Here is a 19,808-nt window from a genome sequence, read left to right as displayed (position 1 = left end):
GACCAAAGCTATTACAGAAGGAACAGTTCTGACAAGACAGCCACGGTGACAGAAAGGTTTTCAGACACAATTCTATTAACAAAACAAACGTGGAAACAAAATTTTAAATGTTCAAGTCATACAAATGCATGACAGTGGCTCCAAATTTCCATTAAGTATGTTTTGTATGAGGGATACAAAAACTCCTTCCCCCCGTCCCCCCCTCATCTTATGTAATGTTATGCTGACATCCAAGACAGTCAAATCGTCCCACAATTCAACATCCCACTATTTTCTGGTTGTTATAAAAAAATAAACAACCAGTAAATTATTTCACATCTTAAAAGCATTTACACTTTTAAAAAATGAGATGAATTGGGATTTCCTCCTTCTTATAATTGTTTCTAAAGCTACTAAAAGACTTGCATTTTAAAAACAGTTGATAAAAATATCCCTCTGGATTGTACAAGAAGGGAGAGAACAGGGTCCCCTGATGAGCCATGATAAACATGAATCAGACTTGGCTTCTTCTACTTCATCAGAGGCCGGACTCTCCTCGTGTTTCGTTTCTCCATTTTCAGCAGGTAAATCGTCTTTAGTTTCTTGGTCAGCTCCTTCAGCCTGGGTTCCCTCTGCTCCTCTTTTCCCTTTTGCTCGCACTGTTTTGTCCGAAGATTTATCCTTTCCTGGTCTCCACTTTGCGGGCGCAGGTTTCGCTGACAACCTCGCAGATCTCCTCTTGGGCTCCTCCGCTGCAGCCCCTTCGGCCCAGCTGACCTTCCTTTGGGGCATCTTGGCTGCAGGGAGGGCGCCTGCAGGAGGCCTTCGGGCCTTGGGGCACTGAGAGCTTTCGGGAAGCTGGCTGGCCGGGCGCTGCCGCTCTGCGGCCACCGGAGCCCGCCTGGTCCGCACCTTAACTGGCCATCACTGGACCATGGCGCCCGCCCGCAGCTGTACGTTGCTCCCACCCCTTCCCACCGTCTCCAGGGGTATTTTTTTGACCTCTATTGTGAGAGATGATCGTTTTCATGTCTCTTTGGAAAACCTTGGATGCATAGATGCTTCCCTTTTAGAAAAACCATCGATTATTCCTTTGCATGTAACCTTCCAAATGGAAAGGAAACATTAAGTCAAAAACTAAAGAATAATCTGAATGCGAGGTCCTGTTCCAATTATTTGATAGTTTTTGTGACCAAATAATTTTGAAATTCTCTCCAAATTATGTCACTAACTATTTTGTGTTGGAAGCTAGCGAATTAAACTCCATCTGCGTTCCCTTCTCCATTAATTCTCCAAACTTCTCTGTCTCAACCCATTCCTCCAGGTGCTGATACTTGCTGTGAACTCGTCACGTCGTAGCTTGCTGTTCTTTGGGTTTGGTTAAATATGTGAAGTCCATAAAACAGGAGAGGAGAAATGTCAGGGTACTTCTACTTCCACTATGTCCCTACTTCCGTTGCATGGCTTGGCCAGGTACAGAATCCAGTAAGCGTGGTTTCCTACCTGGTTCCAGCACTCACTGGTCAATCCACAATGTCCTAGGCGTGCCCTTTGCTCTACAGCAGCACCTACCGTGGCCAGTTTCTGGTGCCTCACCAAACTGCTAGCTTTCTTCCCCCTGCTCACATCTCCATAATTAACCCTTTTGTAAAGTTTTCTTCTAAATCCCAGCGGAGTATACCATCCATTTCCTGAAGAATCCTATTAATATGTAAAAAATATTTAACTTTGCATAAGAAATTTTATGCAAATAATTGTATTTTTTATGCAAACATGACAATTTGTGGGGGGGTTTCAAGTGTAAAAAATAAATTTTCCTGAAACTACTATCAACGACATTATATTTTATGTAGTGTTTTTAATAATTGATTTTATTTTGTTATATGAGTACAGTAAATCCCCAGGTTAAGAACATCTGATTTCCAGACAAATTATATGAAGAACGGAATGCCTTACAACTTACTGCATTAAAATCCCGAGTTAAGTACGTGACTCAGAAGAAGAGATGCACATCCCACTTCTTTAAGTAAGTGTGTACCTTTGTATTTGGCTTAAATTTTCCTTTTACTGATCCTGGTAGCCATGACTCCAAAGTGTAAATCTGACACAAGTATTAATGATGTATCAATGAAGAGGAAAACCATCATGACTGACTACAGAGTAGAAGTAACAAAAGCAATCAGAAAGGGATGAAAGGCCATGGTCGTTTTAAGAGCCTGAGGCCACAGTAGGTCAACAATTGAAAGAAGTTTAGAAAGTGAGACTAATGGCGCCTGCGAAAGGTCTGACCTCATGGAAACTACAATAACTTCTAAGCAGCACAGTGGTTCAATTATTGAAATGAAAGGCTATTAATAATTTGGCTAGAGTATCAAGATCAGTATTTGTAGGGAACTGCATGTCCCTCAGCCTTGGATCAAAGCCATATACAACCTTCATGTATTTACTCTCGGTTTCCTGTCATATAAATTGTGCCCAGTGGTCTTCCTGCCCTTGTTTCCCCTGCGGTCATTAGTTACTTGGCCTTTGCTAGGATTGGTGCTCAATTGCTAGCAGCCGCTACGCTCATTGGACAACACACACCTGGCGGCACTTCCGCCAGGCACCCAGTATACCTCATCAGCATACGGACCTGTTTGAGCACAATCACCCGCCATTTATTCCTTATTTGGTAGGTGCGTGACTACTGGCTATCCCAGCTATACCTTATTTCCATATGATGTAATGGTGCCCGCCCTTCGCTGGCTATTATATTAATATACCTATTAGCCTTACTTTAGAGCAAGTAAAGGCACAATGCCTTTTCAATTATTTACAGGCTGAATGTGCAGCAAGTGAAAGTGATTGTTATGGATATTTTGATGTAAGTAGGGATTGCTTCAGTAGTTTCAACATGAGGCCACATTTACATAATTTTAAGAGTAATTTGAAGCAACTAGTATCCATGTTTTTTTCTTAATGTTTCATATGCTCAGAAGGGCAAAACATATACTTTTTAAAATTTTAATAAATCTTTTTAATGGGGCTCATACAACTCTTATCACAATCTATACATACATCAATTGAGTAAAGCACCCTTATACATTCGTTGCCCTCATTATTCTCAAAATTCGCCTTCCACTTGGGTTCCTGGAATCAGCTCATTTTCCTTTTTTTCCCTCCCCCTCCCTCCCTGCTTCCCCCTTCCCCCTGAACCCTTAATAGTTTATAAATAATTATTTTATCTTATCTTACACTGCCCGGCGTCTCCCCTCACCCACCTTTCCATTGCCAATCTCCCAGAGAGGAGGTTACACATAGATCCCCGAGATCGGTTCTCCCTTTCAACACCCCCTTCCCTCCCATTGTCGCCACTCCCACCCACTCCCACCGCTGGTCCTGAGGGGTTCGTTTGTCCTAGATTCCCTGTGTTTCCAGATCCCTACTGCACCACTGTGCATCCTCTGGTCAAACCAGGTCCGCAAGGTAGAATTGGGATCATGATAATTGGGAGGGGAGGAAGTGTTCAAGAACTAGAGGAAGGTTTTGAGTTTCATTGTTGCTACACTGAACCCTGAGTGACTCATCTCCTCCCCACTACCCCTCTGCAAGGGATGTCCAGCTGTCCCCATCACACACTCCCCCTCATTCACAGTGATGTGATTTTTTCCCCCCCTGACTTTGTTGTTTGAGACCTGGTCCCCTCTGCCCTTCACGATCACACATGTTGGTGTGTTGCTTCCGTGTGGACTTTGTTACTTCTGGGCTAGATGGCCGCTTGTTTACTTTCAAGCCTTTAAGTCCCCGATGCTATATCTCTCAATAGCCGGGCACCATCAGCCTTCTTCACCACACTTGCTTATGCACACATTCGTCTTCAGCATTTATGTGAGGAAGGTGATCACACAATGATTGTTTTTGTTCCTTGGTGTCTGCTACCTGGTCCGTTCAACACCTTGTATTCGCTTAGGCTGTGTGCTTCTTCTCTGTGGGCTTTGTTGCTTCCGAGCTAGATGGCCACTTGTTTGCCTTCAAGCCTTTAAGACCCCAGATGCTATATCTTTTTGATAGCTGGGCACCATCAGCTTTCTTCACCACGTTTGCTTATACACATGTCTGTCTTCAGTGATCATGTAGGGAAGTTGGGTATCATGGAATGACCATTTAGCTGGGCACATATACTCTTATATTGTGACATATATTGTTATATTGGGATACTCGACTAACTAATGCCAAATAAGACATGTTAAGTATCAATTCTGACTTATAAATTGAACTTAAAGATAGACTTTGAAACAAATATCCTTCATGCGCCTTCCCCTACGACTTTCATTTCTCATCTCTCTCTACTGAAGATATACACTTGTAACATACACCAATTCAGCATATGCAATTCAATGAGGTTGATTATGTTATTGGATTATTCAGTCATACTTACACTATTTTCTGAGTTGTTCCTCCCTAATCAAATACACTGTCCCCGAATTTTCCTTTCTTCACAAAGTAGGCAGTTAAGCAATTAACCACACATCCTATTTCCTTCTCTTCCTGCCTTACTCTTGTCAAATAGAGACCAATTATACCTTAAATATTCAGTTGCCTGCATTTACTCCCCCAGGCACTATGGAACTAAGAGATCAATCTAAAGCATGAAATGCAACATTAGGCAATTAATTGAAATGTCTTATGAAATCATGCACCTAAACCTCCAAACCAAGAAACCAAATTTCATAAGGTGTTCTGCATATACATAAGCAACATCCTTTTGCTTTTAACTTATTTTAGTCTTTTTAAAATTAGAAATGGAATTCTTCTAGGAAGCACATATTTGTGTCAAGTTTTATTTATCTAGTCTAACAATCTCTGTCTTTTAATTGGGTATGTTTAGAACATTCACATTCATCTTACTTTTTAAAATTTTTTGCTTTAATTTTGGAATAATTCTAGTTTCACAATAAGTTGCAGTTCATAAAGTTTCATGTACTCCTCACCTGAGTTCCCTCAATAGTTACATCTCTTAAACTGTGGTATCATATCAAAACCAGAAAATTGACCTTGGTATAAAGTGTGCAAATAGTTCGTCACTTGTGTAGTTGCATGCTTACCCATGTAACCAAGATACAGAACTATTCTATCATCATATATATGTCCCTTATACTATCTTTTGTAGTAATACATGCCCACCATCCCTAACCTCTGGCAACCACTAATCTATTCTCCATATTTACGACTTTCTCATGTCAACAATGTTACAAAGTGCAACCATTCCTCTATTGTCTTTTGAACGCATGTGGGGTTTTTTTCCCACTCAATATAATGCTCTTGAGATACATTTAAATGGTTGTATATGTCAATACTTTACTCATTTTTACTGCTGAGCAGTATACCTTGACATAACTATATTACAGTTTATTTAACCATTCTCTCTGGAGAACATTGGGCTTATTTCTGATTTCTTTTTACCATTATGAATCATGCTATTTTAACATCTGTTTACATTTGTGTATACATTTTAATTTATCTATAACTCTTCTTTGGTGTTGAATAAATGCCTAGAAATGCATGCAATTTCTGTGTTGTATGAAAGTATATATTTGGTTATTAAAGAAACTGCTGTACTGCTTTACAGTGTGACTACTATTTTATATTCCCACCAGCAATGTATGAGAGATCCACTTTTTCACATTCTTGCCAGTAATTGGTAGTTTCACCATTTAGAAAATTTTTAATGAATTGTTCTAATACCATGATCTTAACTTGTACCACCTTAATGGCTTGTGCCACCATTTGTCTGTCAGTTTGTTGTACTATGGTGACTTGTGTGATGCTGTAAACTATGTCATTGACATTTCACAGACCAGCAGCAGCACCCATGGTGAACAGGTTTCAGTGGCGATTCCAGTATAAGAATAGACCAAGAAGAAGAAAGAGGCTGTTCGTTTCTAAGAGATTAGCCACTGAAAACTTTGTGAATAGCATCATAACATTGCCTGATGTACTGCCAGAAGATTAACTCCTCAGGTCAGAAGGTACTCAAAAACACAATTGGGAAAGAGCTGTATGATAGGTTTATTGTGCCAACCTGGCTCATAGGAACACATGGGATTAATCAGGTCGAAGCTTGATTGGAGGGCAGAGAGACAAATAGCTCTGCAAGGCCTGCCCCTCTCTCTTGCTCTCTGGTGAACTGAGCATGCTGAAGCATGCTGCTTTTTAGCTAGTTCTCTGCTTCAATCTGTGAGCTACCCCACCTGTGGGTCAAGCCAACCCATGGATTATGTCATACAGCTTGAAACTCTTTTGAGACCTGCTTCACCATGCTTCTGGTGCATACATTGCTTGAGCTTGAGTTGTGGATCCTTCACTAAGCTCTCAAGCTACTGACTGTTGGTGACCCACCCTGCTGTTTGCTGCCTGTGGACAGACTGCTTGCCTTGCCCAAGGGAGGGCTCCATTGTCTGCTTTCTTGACCTTGGACCCAGCAGAGTTGAGTGACTTCCACGTGAGTTGAAGGACTTCCAATATGTTAACTATTCCACAGAAATGAGTTGAACTGAACCCTCTGTACTGCTGTGTGGACTAATTAGCTAGTATATTCTTTCTCACTGTATAAACCTATCCATATTTTTTTTATAAGTGTCCTAGTTTTGTTTCTCTAGAGAAACCTGCCTAACACAAGGGCCTTTCTCAAAGTAGAGTCAACCTTAGTAACCTGAATGAAGCAAAGTTGTCTCACTCTTCATGTGTTGATGGGCATGACTCACAATAAAATAAAATCAAATACATAAAGATCAATATCTGACACAGTAGTGAACTGAAGTAGACTGGTATTGCCATTTTGAATCAAAACATTATATGGATGACTATGCTGGAAACAATAAATTCAAGAGGAATGGCTTCACATTTATCATCAAAATAGCATTTCAAAATCTATCTTGAAATACAATGCTGTTATATCAGGCATCAAAGACCCAGAACAAAAATCTTATCAGTGTGACTGAGGAGGAGTGCAGAGCAGAGAACCAAGGCCCATCTGTAGATAACTGGACATTACCTTATAGAAGGCTCACCAGGAAGAGAGGAGCCAGTCAGGATGCGGTATAGCACCGATGAAACATACAACTTTCCTCGTTTTTAAATGCTTCCTCACACCCCTGCTATCATGACCTCAATTCTACCTTACAAATTCAGTTAGACCAGAGCATGTACACTGGTACAAATAAGAGATTGGAAACACAGTGAATCCAGACAGATAAACCCCTCAGGACCAATAATAAGAGTAGTGATAACACGAGGGGAAGGGAAAGGAAGGGGGGAATGGAAAGGGAACCGACCACAATGATCTACATATAACCCCCTCCCTAGGGGATAGACAACAGAAAAGCGGGTGAAGGGAGACATCAGATAGTGTAAAACATGAAAAAATACTAATAGTTTATAAATTATCAAGAGTTCATGAGGGAGGGAAGGAAAAAATGAGGAACTAATACTAAGAGCTCAAGAAGAAAGAAAATATTTTGAAAATGATGATGGCAACATATGTACAAATGTACTTGACACAAAGGATGTGTGTGGATTGTGATAAGAGCTGGACAAGCCCCCAATGTAAAAAATGAAATGCTGTATGTAAAAATATCTATATACCTACAAGAAGGAAAAGTTATTATAACTATTTTTTCAACTATATATACCAACCCCTAAAGCTAGTAATGAAGAAATTGAAAAATTCTACCAACTTCTTCAACCTAAAATTGACCAAATATGCATTTAAGATTTGAATAAGAAAGTTGTAAGTGAGGATCTCCGGGAAGATAGTGCCATTGTAGGATTACCCGTGTGAAGACCTTGCTGTGTTTTATGGGTGAAGAGGCCAAGTTGGGAAATTGGGGTGCAAGACTGGTTCTCACAGCAACCCAGGGTTCTTTTGTCAGTTCTCCCACTGAGAACACAGTTGTGTTTGTCATGCACATGCTCCCTTTTCACCACACCTGCCCATGCATTGCCTCCTTTATCTGTGGGGTGGCAACTCCTGGCATCTTCCCCTCTGCTCTACACCCCACTTGGTGGCTCACCAGTGTGGGGAGGTGTCCCAGGACAGTCTACCCCTCAGGGGCATCTCACAGATGCCCACACAGACACCTAGAGGCCCTGGATACTAGAGCCCTTGGCATAGAGTTCCCATGGGGATAATCCCTAACCGAGGCCCAGATCCCTCCTCTGGTGGTAGAGTCTCTACTGAGCTCTGAAGATAGTGGCCAAGCTGGCTGGAGAAAGATCCAGCCCTGGAAAGACACAGACATGGCTGGAATCTGCAGCACAGTGGGCTCTAGGAGGTTTTTAGATTTGTTCCTATTTTCTTTTGAGAAATGAAACAAAATACCTTACCCCACCAGAGGAAATGGAACCTGGCATTTCCAGATTTCACTGGAGCTTTCCCACCACAGCCTAGATAGCTTGCAGAACTGGGGACCAGGGTCCTCAGCCAGATTGCTCTCTCATCAGAAGCCTCTCTTCCCTGGGGCATCCATTATAATTGCCCCTTTTCATCCTAGGACCACACATAAGGAGGGGATTGTTCTGAGTTGTGCAGGAATCCACTGTTATAAGGACAATAATGGAAGGACTGCACTCTCCCTACCTAATATACAGGGTAGATAAGGGACTCTGGTAAACTCATATACTCCTCCCTTACCCCAACCACCATAACCTCTGGAACCTCCCTCCACCTCAGTAACACACATTCTCCTTTAACTTACCAAGTGAAGTCACATCTCCCACCACTTTCCTCAACAGCTCATTAAAAATTACTATACTTTAAAAAAAATACTATATTTAACGGAAAGACTTCCTATGATTAATACCACCACTTAAAACCTACTCCTGAGCACCTATATCCTAATCTTCTTACCCACCCAACTAACACTCCCTCCTAATCTACACAGAATACGTTTTCCAGCACCTATCTGATCCTCCCCTAACCAAAAGGGCCAGCCCCTCCCACTACACATCTCATAATATGAACAACCTTGAGCTCAACCAACATACAACGCAAACAACAGCCAACACAAGCAGTGACATTGAAAAATCTGGAGAAACAAAAGGCAATTACCGAAGATGACCCAAACCCATGAGTCATCCCTTGAACTGCCAGATAAAGAATTCATGAGAATATTGTTTAGGGCTATACAAGAAATTAGGGCATCAACCCTGATAATTAATGAAAAGATAGAGGTACTAGAATCCTCACACCAAAGGAAAATCCGGGAATAGCAGAAATAAAGGGAAAAGTGAATAATCTCAACAATAGAGTGAAAGAAATAGAAAACCAGGTCAGTGATCTAAATATAACCAAGCAGAATTTGGCAAATAAGAGAAACTATCAAACAAAAAAATAAAAGAATCTGAAGAAAGCCTGATGATGATGTGGGATTCCATGAAGCAAAACAATATTCAAATGTTGGGGGTGCCTGTAAGGAAATAAATAAATAGATAGATACGCCTACGGTTGAAATAGTAATGGAATTCTTGGAAGAAAATATCACCAATATCATAAAGGAGGAGACGATAACCTTTCAGGAAACAGAGAGAACACCAATTTGATTAAACACCCCACAAAACACATTAAGGCAATAGTAGTCAAAATATCCAATTTCAAGGGAGCCTCATGAGAACAGCTTGAGATAAAAAAAAGCAGTCACATGTAAAGGTAAACAGATGAGAATAAGAGGTGTTGATGGGATCAGGTATCAAGCATCAAAGACCCAGAACAAAAAATCATACCAATATGAATGAGGGGAAGTACAGAGTGGAGACCCAAAGCCCAGCTCTAGACAATTGGACATACTCTTATAGAAGAGTCACAAGGAAGAGATGAGCCAGTCAGGGTGGAGCATAGCATTGATGAAACATACAACTTTCCTCTAGTTTTTTAATGCTTCCTCCCACTCCTGCTATCATGACCTCAATTCTACCTTACAAATCCAGTTAGACCAGAGCATGCACACTGGTACAGTTAAGAGCTGGAAACACAGGGAATCCATGACAGATAAGCCCCTCAGGAGCAATAATGAGATTAGTGATACAAGGAAGGGGAAAGGGAAGGTGGTGGGGAGAGAAGGTGAACTCCCAGCAGAACAGACAACAGAAAAGTCGGTGAAGGGAGATATCGGGAAGTGTAAGACATGAAAAAATAATAATAGTTTATAAATGATCAAGGTCTCCTGAGGGGGGGTGGAATGGGAAGCTGATACCAAGGGTTCAAGTAGAAAGAAAATATTCTGAAAATGATGATGGCAAAATATGTACAAATGTTCTTGACACAATGGATGAATGGATAGATTGTGATAAGAGCTGTAAGAGCCCCAAATAAGGTGATAAAAAAAAAAAAGAAGTTCAGACCTCTCCACAGAGACCATGCAGAAAAGAAGGAACTGGAGCAATGTACTGTAAAAGTTGAAAGGTAACAACTGCCATCGAAGAATCATTTATCCCGCGAAGCACTCTATCAATGCTGAAGGATAAGTAAGTTTTGTCAAATAAGGAACATTTAGAGAATGCATAAAAACAAAGTCAGCATTACAAAATATACTTTCTAGTTCTTTATAGGCAGAAAACCAACAACTGCAGTATACAAACATGAGACCATCACTTTGTGTAACACCACCCAGAAACCAATACACGGAAAACAGTACCCAAAACATATAGATCTAACAAAGAATTGAAGACAAGAATAAACCACACACACACACACACACACACACACCACCCTATAAAGGAGAAAAAAGGAAAATACAAAGACAAATAAGATGATAGCAACTAATATACTTAGATTTACACTAAGTGCTAATAGATTAAACACACCTATTAAAAGATTAGACAAAATCCATCAATCTGCTGCCTTAAAGAGATACATCTGAAACTCACAGACAAAAATAGACAGAGAGTCAAAGGATGGTGAAAATTTTACCAAACTAATGGCAATCATAAGAAAGCAAGAGTGGCAATACTAATTTCTGACAAAATAGACCTCAAAGTACATGATATAATGAGAAATGAAAGTGGGCATTACACACCTGGAAGAAGCACGCCAGCCTGTGTGACCATGAGATGTCTACAGGAAAAGGTATGAGACGTTCAAAATTAAGCAATCAAACTGATGTAAAGGAACAGAGGCAAGGTGGAAGCCCAAAGCCCATCCATAAGAACTGGACAGTCCCTCACAGAAGGGCCACATGGAAGGGATGATATATCCAAAATGCTGCATAGCACTGATGAAACACATATCTATCCTCTAGTTCTTAAAAATTTCCTCTTCCCACTACTATGGCCCTAATTTTACCTTATTAATCTTGCTAGTGCTGCATATGTACATGCATACAACCAAAATCTTTTGATGCACAAAATTCAAGATAGATTATCCCCTTAGAAACAGTAAAGGGAGAATTGACCTCCTGAGGCTAGGGGGAGAGAGGATGGGAAAGAGGTCAAGGAGGAACAGATAGCTATATAACTGTACAACCCCACTTGAAGGGAACGGACATGAGAGTTTAAGGAGAATGGATACATGAGATGATGTAAGTTAAGTCAAAAATAACATATAATATACTGAGCGTTCAAAGAAGTGGTAGGGTGGGCACAGGGGATAACGGGGAGCCAGTATCTAGGAGTTCAAGAAGAAAAGAAAAGGTATTGAAAATAATGAGGGAAGCAATTGTATAATTATGCTTGATCTAATGGAACTATGGATTATAATAATATCTGTAAGAGCTCCTAATAAAATATTTTAAATGGGCATTACATAAGGCTCAAGGGATCAATAGATCCAGAACCCAGTAACATAATAAATATATATGCACCCAACAAAAGACCCTCAACATTCATCAAAGGAAATCCTCAAAGAGATGAAAAGATAAATCACAGGAGCAACAATTACAGTAGTTGATTTCTTTTCATTTTAAATTTCATTTTTCAGTTGATTTCAATATACCGCTCTCAAAGAAAGGTAGATCAACAGGTAAGAAACTCAAAAAAAAGAAAGAAAGAAAAGAAACTGAAGTGCTGAGAAACAAAATTGAACAATTTGACTTCCTAGACATTTTCAAAGCTCTCCAACCAACAGCAAAGCAAACAAACAAAATGCACATTCTTCTCTAGTGCACATGACCCATATTCTAAAATAGACCACATGCTGGGACATAAGGGAAGCTTGAAATTCAAACACATTGAAGTCATTCCAATGATCTTTTTTGACTTCAGCACCATAAATCTAAAAAAGTCAACAATAGAAAGAACAACAACAAAAGACAAACACTTGAAAATTATAGAACACACTTCTCAAAAAAGAATGGGTAATAGCCAAAATTAGAGAGGGAATTGGGAAGTTCCTAGAAACCAATGAGAATGACAACAACACAACATACACAAAGCTATGGAATATAGCAAAGGCAGGTATCAGAGGTCACTTTATTTCAATAAATGCATACATGTAAAAAGAGGGGAGAATTATGCTCAGCACCTTAACACAGCACCTCCACCAGTTAGAACAGAGTTAACAGGATAATCCTTCCAACCGCAAAAGAAAAGAAAACATAAAAAAATTTAAGCAAAGAAAAATCAACTGCAAAACAGGAGAAAAATGGAAAAAAATCAACAACAAAAAATTGGTTCTTTGAAGGATCAACTGTCAGGGTTAACCAGCCCTAACACATCATCATGAGTCCAGTAGGCACAATTGTACAGCCATAATAAGTAAAGATTATAGTAAAGTCATAGAGAGCATGAGAAATAGAAAGATTGAAATAATGGAGTCAGACACATTTCAGGGTAGCATGCTCACCTCAGCCTCACTTGGTGGTCCATGTGGAGAGAGAGAGATTTATTGCTAACGAAGGCTTTTATATTCTCTGGGGACATGCAAGCCCCCGAATTACAGGTGAAGAAATACGTCACAGGAAAGGGTTGTGCTATAGGTAATAAAGTAATGGAAGGGGTGTGATCTAGGGGTATCCACATAATAGAAAGGGGAGGTATATATGTGACAAGATGGGCGGATCCTAGATTCAGGATGGCAGCCTAACTTTGGATGTCACTGAGCTGGTTTGACCTGTTCCCTGGCCCACCATAAAAACCATTAGCAGTAGGGTGTAAACCCCACTGACAGGGACCAGACTAATGGAAGCAAGCCTTTAAAGAGAAGTAGTCCATTGTCCTCAATAGCAGGGAGTGGGCCCCTCTTGTGGTGGGACTAGACAGTAGTCTGGCAACTGACTGCCTTCAGGGAGATTACTTGACAATCATTTACCATTTGCTGCAAGCAGTGTCCTAAATCTAATATATATTTGGGGGAGAAGACTTGGGAGAAATCTTTCTGTTTCCGACAATCAATAAAATGACAAACTGCTAGAAAATTTAACAAAGGAAAAGAATAAACAAATGTCAATATCTAGAATTAGGGATGAAACAGAGGAAGTCACAATAAACTCTAATGAAATAAAAAAAATTAGATATGCAGTACTAGGAAAGACTGTATTCCAACAAATTCAATAATTTGTAGGACAAGGATAAATAACTGGAAAATCACTCTTTCCCAAAATTAACTCACATGGACTTTAACTTACCTCACCAGACTCATGCTGTACTTGTCTTTTGTGATTGGTTAACTTTGTCAAGCAGGTTCTTATTGGTGCACAGCCCAAATGAATTATATATGGGGATGGTAGAGTTTTTATTTGTTTACTTGGTTGGTTGGTTTGGTTTCGACTTTTCATCTTCAATTGTCCCAGATGCAGCTTGTACGAAATAATTGTGCACCTCACCATGGTATTTTCAAATGGCTCCTATGCATGAGAAAGTTGAATATTGAATAAGGAAGATAGAAGAAGAATCAATGCATTTGAATTGTGGTGCTGGTGAAAAATATTGAAAGTGCCATACACTCCCCAAAGGACAAGCATCTGTAAAAACTATGACCAGAGTGTTCTTTTAAGCATATTTTTAAAACCTCAAGAACAACAAAATAAAATTCAAAAAAATGTCAATACAAAAGATAGTAGAAAATAATAAACTAGAATTTTACAAATGGGCAGAAAAGGAAAGCAAAGGGTAACATGTTAAATTTTACCCTAACAATGTCTTCAGTAATCTATTTTCCAATGCACTCTGAATACAAGACTATTCAGAACCCTAGTCAACAGTCCAAGGGAATTCAGTGGAGGCTTAATCCACATGGAGACTCTAAGATTGAATTTTAGGCTTTCACTTTCTTTCATACATAACCATCTGCAAACCAGTGCTCAGAATTTAAGCTCTAAAATAATTCCCTCCTCTGATTTTGGATTTCACTATTCACAATCCCTGGATCACATGGGCAGTGTGCTCTTCGGACTGTGGACTTAGCTGTATCTCATTTAGATGGCTGCTAACTTTAAAATAAACCATTAAGGGGTCTTTTTAAATATAAAATAGGCACTGATTGCTAGAAAACTCTTCTTGGGTACTACCTTTGCTGCATTTCATAGGTTTGAATGTGCTGTATTTTCATTCTTATTTTATTCTAAATAGTTTTTATTTCTCTCTGGATTTCTTATTTGACCCATTAGTTTTATAGTTGTGTGTTTTTAGTTACTGCATGTGTATTTTTCCATTTTCTTTCTGTTTGTAATTTTAGTTTAATTCCAGTGATTGCAAAACATACTTTGTATGATTTCAATATTTTCTGTGTATTGAGACTGTATTTCTGTCCTTATGTATCAAGGTTGGGGAAATTTTTCCCCCAAAAGTCATTTAGATGTTTAAAACACCATTCACGTGCCATACAAAATATTCTATTTAAAAATTAGCCTGTTCAAATTGGTCAAACAATTCATTAATTCACCCCTAGTGTGATGGCTGTATTGATTCCAAGGGCGTCCCCACCACGGTAATATAGTACTATCCTGGAGTATGATTCATGTGCACTGGAGAAGAATGTCTATTGTGTTGGATAGAGTGTTTCTTCTATATATTCAAAACTCAAACTCACTGTCATTAAGCCGATTCCAACTCATAGTAACCCTACAGGACAGAGTAGAACTGTGCCCATGGGTCTCTGAGGCTGTCACTCTTTACAGGAGTAGACTCATCTTTCTTCTCTGTTAGGTCTAGCTGGCTGTTAATGCTGCTTTAAAAAAGTATTATCTTAGGAGCTCATACAACTCTTATCCCAATGCACACATGCATCACTTGTGTCAAGCACATTTGTACATTCCTTGCCCTCATCATTCTTAAAACATTTGCTCTCCACTTAAGCCCCTGGCATCAGCTCATTTTTCCCCTCCCTCCCCACTGTCCCCTCCCTCATGAACACTTGATAATTTATCAATTATTATTTTGCCATATTTACACTGTCCAACATCTCCCTTCACCCCCTTTTCTGTTTTCTGTCCCCCAGGAAGGAGGTTATATATAAATCCTTGTTATTGGTTCCACCACCAGCACCCCTCCACACTTCCGGTAATCGCCACTCTCACCACTGGTCCTGAAGGGATCATCTACCCTGGATTCGCTGTGTTTCCGGTTCCTATCTGTACCAGTGTACATCCTCTGGTCTAGCCCTATTTGTAAAGTAGAATTGAAATCATGATAGTGGGGGCTGGGGGGGAGGAAGCATTTAGGAACTATAGGAAAGTTGTATGTTTCTTCATTGCTACACTGCACCCTGACAGGCTCGTCTCCTCCCCAAGACCATTCCATATGGGGATGTCCAATTGCCTACTGATGGACTTGGGGTCTCCACTCCACACTCCCCCCTCATTCACAATGGTATGACTTTTTGTCCTTTGATGTCTGGTACCTGATCCCTTCGACACCTCATGATTTCACAGGCTGGTGTGCTTCTTCCTTCCATGTGGGCTTTGGTTGCTTCTGAGCTAGATGGCCGCTTGTTCACCTTCAAGCCTGTAAGACCCCAGATGCTATATCTTTTGATTGGTGGGCACCATCAGCTTCCTTCGCCACATTTGCTTATTAACCTGCTTTGTCTTCAGCAGTTGTGTCAGGAAGGTGAGCATCCTAGAATGCCAATTTAATAGAAAAAAGTATTCTTGCATTGAGGGAGTACTTGAGTGGAGGCCCAATGTCCTTCTGCTACCTTCATACTAAACCTATACATATATGCACATAGATCTATTTCCACATCCTCATATATAAATATATTTACATATGTACATGCCTTTACTTAAACCTCTATATATGCCCTTTGCCTCCTAGCTCTTTCCTCTATTTCCTTTTATTCTCCTCTTGTCCCACTATCATGTTCAGCCTTCATTTGGGTTTCAGTAATTCTTCTCGGTTATATTACCTTTGGTCACGCCCTACTAGGCCTCCTACACCCTCCTCACCACCGAATTGGATCACTTGTTGTTCCCTTGTCCCTGGGTTTGTTAAGACCACTTCCTTTCCCTCCCACCTTCCCCTCTCCCATGTCCCCCTGGAGCTGTTGGTCCCTTTGTTTTCTCCTCCAGATTGTTCATCCAGCCTATCTTATTTAGACAGACCTGTGGAGATAATAGCATGCACAAAATCAAGACAGAGCAAAACCAAGCAACAAAAGAAAACTAAACAACAACAAGCCAATGACAAAAAAAACAAAACAAAACACATCAACAAGAAAGAAATCTTGTAGTTAGCTCAATGACTGTTTGTTGGCCTTAAAGAGTGTTTTCCAGTTGAGTCTGATGGGGTGCCAAGCCCTGACCCAAAGTCTATTTTTGGTATTCCCTGGGAACTTCCTTGCCCTGTTCCCCTTGCTGTTCTGTTCCATGCCCTTAGTGTTTTGCCTCCACGTGGTGGGATCAGATTGGGTGCAATTCCCACACTATGTCTCCAGAGTTGTCCCCTGTAGGGCTATAGGTCAGCGAGGGATGTCGTGTTTCATAGTAGGGCCGGCTATATGGTCCTCTCTGTGCATTGGCTGCTCTGGGTAGGGATATCATCCTCAAAGTTTGGTGGGCCAGGATGTGCTCCCCTCTCTCTTCCTCCCCCTTCATTTGCTTCCATGTGTTGACTATTAATTTTATTCAAATCCACTCTTTCTTATTGAAACGTAAAGTTTCTATGCTTTCTTTCATCAACATTTTGTAATTTTTAGTCTATAAATGCTGTCTAGGTTAGGATAGATTTACAACTAAGTATTTTTTGTTGAGTAATGTGATAGGTAGATTTATTGTGCCAACATGACTAATGAACACATGTGGGATTAATTGAAGGGCGGAGAGATAAATGGTTCAGTGAGCCTTGCCTTTCTTGCCTCTTGCTCTTTGATTATCGGACCAGTGTATGGTTGCCTTGTTTGTTCTGTGCCTCAATTTGCAAACTACATTACCTGTGGGGCACCTCACCCATGGACTGTGTCTCTGTAATTTGAGGTTCCTTCAAGACCTGTTTGCCACACTAATGGAATTTACATCTCTTGAGCTGGGGACTGTCGGACCCAGTCATCTGAGTGACTGTTGGTGACCTGCCTTGCTGTTTCCTGCCTGTGCCCGGGTAGCCTGAGTTGCTCTACAAAGGACTACCAGGCAGCTCTCAAGACTTGAAGGACTGCCAGTGTCTCACAGCTATCTCCCGGGAGTGAGTTGCACTGAGCCATTTGTACTGCTTTATAGATTAATTAACTTTATTTCTTATGTTATCGATCTATCTATATAAATATATATAATTATTAGTGTTCTGGTTTTGTTTCTCTAGAGAACCCTGTCTAAGACAAATAATTATAAACATGGAGACAGTGTCTGCCCTCTCTGACTTCACATGGGGCAAAGAGAATCAAACGTAATATCAGCCTATTCCTAAGGCCAATTCCTATGAGGCAGAGATCAGACATGGCTGCACCCTCCGATGTGCGTTACCAATTCTGACACCAACCATCCCTACCAAGGCATTCTCTACTACTCTACTGGGTTCAGTAATTAATTGCATTGGCCACCCAGAACTCAGACAACACTCAAGACTAAATGGTTTATTAAGGAAGTTAACAGAGTACAACTCAGGGTCCGAAGTGCAGAGGACAGAGTTCTTTTCTCAGGACAGCTTCCTCCTCTAGGCAAGCATCTTTCTGGTCTTCAGGCTCTCAACCAGGCAGCCCCTTGGTCTCTGCTCCTCTGAAGCAATGTTACAAAACGCTTTTAGCTGCTGTGTGTACCAAAAGCACACCATTGTTCCTTAAGCAAACCTCAACCTGAAGGCAGGCTCACCTGGAGCTCCAAAGGTCAGCAAACCCTGAGGAAGTGCATCTCACTCCCAAGAGAGCCTCCTGCTTAAAGGTACTCACCTTTTCTCGCTCCCTGGGCCAGAAAGCCCACCCCTCTGTTTCATTCCACAACTAATGCTCCTCCACTACTCCGCTGCCGCCCTTCCTCTCCCTGCTCTGTCCCCTGCCTCAAGGAGATTCAAGTTGCTGAAAACTTGGGAGTCCAAATGGCTGCTCTTTTTTCTCGACTCTTCTTTCTTAATGTTAATGAAATCTTGCTCTTCCTGCTTCTGAGATAACATATTTTAAACCACGCAGGAGGGCAAAACTAACCTACCCCCACATCAAAATCCCATACACCCTATTTGCATGGTCTTGCTAAGTTTCTCATGTGAGAAAAACCTCAGTCTTGGTCTTCGTGTGAGAAAGAATTCATGCCAAAGCCTGGTTTGTGATCCAAGTGAGCTTTTTAATAAAGGATAGAAGCAGTTTCAGGCATTACAGTAAACAGAACACAAACCAGAGAGAGTCCGAGGCACAGCTGCGGGCCTGAGGCCCTGCCAAGCTGAACCATGTAGTGCCCGCTGGGAGAGAGAGTGGTCTCTAAGTTTCTGGCTTTTTCAGGGGCCCTGTTGGGAGGCGTGGCCGACAATGCTGGTCAACCCCCTTGGCTGAAGGAAGCCCACTTGGCCTGGCTGGGGTTCCACCCAGGTTTACTGGTTGGCTTCCAGTCTCAAAGACCTGAATCTGAGCATGCCCACTGGCCTTAAGCAGCTTCCAACTTCCTGTAATGGGGAGGGAGGCTTTGGCTCGTAGAGGGACAGCCCCTAGTTCTGCCTCTAGCTCACGAACAGTCTCACCAGTTGTTTGGTAGGAATTACAAAAATTATACCACACAATTCACTGCACCACAGTAATTACAAATGGTCTGATGCCCGTGTGTTCGTTCCTAGTATATGGAAGCAACACGATTGAGTTTTGCAAGTTGACTATGTATCCTGTGACCTTATTAAGTGTTTCTTTTTAATCATAAATTCCTTGGAATCTGGCGAAATAATCAAAGTTTTTTTTTCAGGGCATTTATAGTTATTTTCAATAATTTTCATACTATCAAATTGTCTACTTCACATAAGATGATAGTCCATTTCACCAAAATTGTCAATTTTATTAAATCCGTATACTGAGAAAATTATCTGAAACTCTGGACTATCTGGAGGACAGTAGCATGAGCATTGGAGGAACTTAGAATACGAAAACCAGAAGTTTTGATTGCTGACAATTAAAATAGCTTAAAGCAATTCCTAAGGAAAGACAAGCACTACTTGCTGCCCTCAGTATGGATTAAGCCTGAATGCAAAGGAAAAAACTCTTCACAGCTATACTAATAAACAATATATAATATCATGGTAAATAGAGAAAAACTTGAATCAAGTGTTTCCTACCCTTGGATCAACAATCTATGCCCATAAAAGCTGTAACAATCAAGAAATCAAATTATTACTTTGGGCAAATCTGTTGCAAAAGACTTCTTTAATTACCAAAGGTCTCATGGAGGTTACTTAGATTTTCTTTCAAAAAGCAAAGAATGCTGCCGTCAAAGTAGACCAGGGAGGTAGATATAGAT

The 19,808-nt window shown here is 40.6% G+C and overlaps 1 pseudogene; it reads right to left on the bottom strand.

Moving 5' to 3' along the window:
• Positions 1-408: 408 nt before the first annotated feature.
• Positions 409-771, bottom strand: LOC142449173 (non-histone chromosomal protein HMG-14 pseudogene; annotated as a pseudogene).
• Between the last annotated feature and the right edge of the window lie 19,037 nt (positions 772-19,808).

This window comes from Tenrec ecaudatus, chromosome 5 (genome assembly GCF_050624435.1).
Source record: "Tenrec ecaudatus isolate mTenEca1 chromosome 5, mTenEca1.hap1, whole genome shotgun sequence".
NCBI lineage: Eukaryota > Metazoa > Chordata > Mammalia > Afrosoricida > Tenrecidae > Tenrec > Tenrec ecaudatus.
Note: the sequence above shows the minus strand (reverse complement) of the source record. Positions and strands in the feature narration are given on the sequence as shown.